We start from the raw sequence: 4,495 nt of genomic DNA, 5'->3' as shown, positions 1-4,495 counted from the left end.
AAATTCTGAACCCACTAATGGAAAGCTGAAAGTTTAAGCTTTTCAAAACACTAAAAAAGTTATAAAAACAATGCTCGCATCATTGAGAAACAGTCAAAAACGGAAACGAACCTCCGATTTGGCCAAATTTTACGGCACGCGCCTTTGTGTATACATGTAGGCGTAAACTCGGGTGCTGTTGCATGTCGTTGCCGGTGCGCATGGAAATGTATGGAGAAAACGTGGCTTGATTTACAAAACTGCAGATAAGTTTTGAAAGAAGAAAAAGACATCTCTAATTTTTTGATATGTTTTGTATAAATGTCCCAGCTTTTAATTGATGCAAAAACTTTGAAAATCGGTGGTTGCCCTCATGGTGAAAAAAATGTTTTGGTATAAAAATCCAAGATGGCGGCCAAAATCAATATGGCCGACCCAATTTTTTATTGTTGTAAATAGTAGCTCTAGCTTTCCTCTTTTCAACAACAATTCGTTTTGAGGTGGTGGTTGGAGAAACTTTCGAGTTATAACGGTTTAAGTGAGTCACCATTTGACCAAAATCGAGGGGTCTGCCAAAATTGTTGTGGCTCTAACTAACGGGGGGTCCATCAATTTGAGTAACCAAATGCATTTTTCTTACTTTTTAGGCGAGGGCTTTCAGAAAATCGGCACTTTAAACATTTTTGAAGACAAGGTGTAAATAGTGGGCCGGTCTCAGCGAGAATTACCCATAGACATATATAAACAAGACATACGGAACACATTTTGATATTTTTATGTCGCTTTTCAGAAATATACCTACATCTAAGTATACTTAACTTACAGCAAATTCAGAAACTCAAAAATATTAAGAAAACTTACAGGGCCTTGTAAAATGAATTCCAAGATATTTTTTACTGTTTTTATCAAAATAGAATTTGAGATCGTCTCGAAAAATATTTCACAGAATCAAATTCAAATTTATTTTTTTTTTATTTTTGTTTTTAACTAAATAGTCTAGTCTTATCTAGTCTACACATACACTAGGGTGGCCCACACTTATATGAAAAACAAAAATTTCGAAAAAATACTAAGTCTTACCTCCTAAATCAGTTGTTTTGACTCCCAGAAGCTACGTTCAAAATTTAAGCAAAATCAGTTGAGCCTAAGGGGGCGCTCAAAACGCTTGAAGTTTGTATGGGAAAACTTGGCTAAATGTATGTAGAAATTTTAAGTTTTCGAATTTTGCCGCTAGGTGGCGCTGCACACTGGGGCAGAACGCAGTTATGGACAGACAAAACCTCTAGTGCTTTGGATGTCCATCCTAGAGGTTTAGTGTCTTCAGAGAAGTGTCTTGTAAGAGTATTGACTAAAAGCTGGTGACTCAATAATTGATCTAGATAAGTTGCAACTGATCTAGATCAGTTTGAGCTTTTTATAGAAGCGTCATAGAAGAAAACTTTCTTCTGCAAAGTTATTCATTCTGATATTTTTGACATTTCTTCCGAAGACACTTATACTCTATAATGCACACGAAAGGCACAGTGGGCTACTTTACTGAAAAAGACGAAAAAATCGATTTTGATCAATATTTTGAAGTAAAAGAAATCAGAAAAAAAATTCGAACGTTAGGTTAGCAAAAATATATAAGAAAAAGATAATTCCATAACAAAAACTTACATAATCACAGAAATTGGAGGTTTTTCTTATTAAAATAACAAAAAAAGGTGATTTACAATTTATTTGATAACTCATGAAGCAGCAGGCGGAGGCAGCTAATTTTTTGGCCAAAACATGTCAATACGATGCTAGATCGATACAGTGGGCAAATAAAAGTGGGGTAACTCGGGGCTTCTGCTATATACTAGTATGAAACCATCCCGAAAAGAAAAGAAAATTAGCAATGGCCAATTTTTTGAAAACCTTACATGATGTAAAACAATTTTCCGATCGTTTTTTAATGCAGCATGCCTGGAGAATTTTTGTGATGATGCACATTTACAGTAAAATTGGTTTGGCGCTTTTCAGGTCAATATGTTCCTTATGAATGTATATCAAGATTTTTATTGGGAGGGACCTCAAGTAATAATATTGTTGTATCTATATACTCATATAATAGCGGAAGGTGGTGAAACTAATTTTATGTGTTCGACTATCTTAGAACATATGCCTGATAAACGTTGCGAGAGAGCAATGGAACATATCGAGATTTTTTACTGCAGTTCACAGATTGAAATTATCGTAAAATATATTATATACGGATAATTTATTTGATTTAACCTATGTTTATGAATATATGCTCAATAACCAAATCTGATATGTGTTAAATCAGTAATACTGTTGAAGCGCACATACAATTATTTGGTATTTAATCTTTTGTCAAGACGTAGGGTCCAATCAATAATAATAACATATCTAGATACACATTCACATGGCATATACTGGCCAGAGCCGCACTAAATATGTATGTATTGTATTCATGTTTTATCACAGTAGGGTCTGGGACCATTTGGGCAGGGGACCTATTTTGAGCACTTGCTGCTATAGCTCAGTCAATTTCAATCCGATTGACTTGAATTTTTGATAATGAATAGATACTGTACGCATCTGATCGTGTCCCAAAACTCGAGTCAATCGGTTAAAAATGAGTTATGGCAGCAAGTGCCCAAAATAGGTCCCCCTGCCCAAATGGTCCAAGACCCTAATTACCCAGACATGTTACATTAAAAACCAATCGAAAAATTGCTTTACATCATGTTTGGAGTTCAAAAAATTGATCTTAATGGTCAATTTTCATTTATTTTCGTGATGATTTCATACTAATATATAGCAAAAGGCCCGAGTTACCCCACTTTTCTTTCCTCACTGTATCGATGCTAGTGGTATTGACATGTTTTGGCCAAAAAATTAGCTGCCTCCGCCTGCTGCTTCATGAGTTATCAAATATATTGTAAATCACCTTTTTTTTTGTTATTTCAACAAGAAACACCTCCAATTTCCGTGATTATGTAAGTTTTTGTTATGGAATTATCTTTTTCTTATATATTTTTGCTAACCTAACGTTCGAAATTTTTTTCTGATTTCTTTTACTTCAAAACATTGATCAAAATCGATTTTTTCGTCTTTTTCCAGTAAAGTAGCCCACTGTGCCTTTCGTGTGCATTATAGAGTATAAGTGTCTTCGGAAGAAATGTCAAAAATATCAGAATAAACAACTTTGCAGAAGAAAGTTGTCTTCTATGACGCTTCTATAAAAAGCTAAAACTGATCTAGATCAGTTGCAACTTATCTAGATCAATTATTGAGTCACCAGCTTTTAGTCAAAACTCTTACAAGACACTTCTCTGAAGACACCAAATCTCTAGGATGCATATCCAGAGCACTAGAGGTTTTGTCTGTCCATAACTGCGTTCTGCCCCAGTGTGCGCTGTAAGCGTTCAATAATCAAACCCTTTGGTATTATTGTAGGTGACTATATGCCAGAGAACTTTGTCGAAGGCCGCGAAGTGATCCGACGGCTGTGAAAAAAGTTATACCCTAGGCAATGTGAGGCGAAGTATTGAGATTTCATTATTTATATTATTCCTTTACATGTATTGGAAAAATAACAATAAAGTTTATCCTCACTTTTCCTAGGGTATAACTTTCTTCACAGACGTTGGATCACTTTGCGGTCTTCGACAAAGTTGTTTGGCATATAGTCACCTACAATCATACCAAAAGGTTTAATTATTGAACGCTTACAGCGCCATCTAGCGGCAAAATTCGAAAACTTAAAATTTCTGCATACATTTGGCCAAGTTTTCCCATACAAACTTCAAGCGTTTTGAGCGCCCCCTTAGGCTCAACCGATTTTGCTCAAATTTTGAACGTAGCTTCTGGGAGTCCAAAACAACTGATTGAGGAGGTAAGACTTGGCATTTTTCGATTTTTTTGTTTTTCATATAAGTGTGGGGCACCTTAATACAGAGCCATTGAAAAAATCATGGAAAATGATAGAATCGACAACTCCAATCATTTTTCTTATCATTATCAATGATTGCATCACAAGGAAGCGGCCAGGCCTACGATGAGACGCTGTAGTTGATGCCACAATGATACTATAGAATGGGAACACCTCGTACCTACAGCACAACATAGTATGTAGCATAAAGCTCGAAAACCTAGGTTTACTTCTTAAGGTTGAAGAATTCGTAATGAATTTTTTCAATGATGATGACTGCCTGCTTCTTACAGGTCTTCTTGAACTTCAAAAGTTATTTTTCGCCTTATATAGGATATACGTGAGCTTACCTTGATCTGCGTACATTCAATCGATGGCAGAATAAATTAAATAATTTAACGATCATCAAATAAAGATTTTTTAAATCGTGAAATTTGAATAGGTCGTTTTCCTATTTTTTGATACTTTATGGACAGTTCCTCAACACTCAGAAAAACTCATTTTTCAGCGAAAAACCAAAAAATAATAGCGTAATAGACGAACATGTGAAAAATAGATTGTTTCTAATAAAAATATGTTTTACCCAAGACTTCA

Source organism: Aedes albopictus, chromosome 3 (genome assembly GCF_035046485.1).
Source record: "Aedes albopictus strain Foshan chromosome 3, AalbF5, whole genome shotgun sequence".
NCBI classification, from domain to species: Eukaryota; Metazoa; Arthropoda; class Insecta; order Diptera; family Culicidae; genus Aedes; species Aedes albopictus.
Note: the sequence above shows the minus strand (reverse complement) of the source record.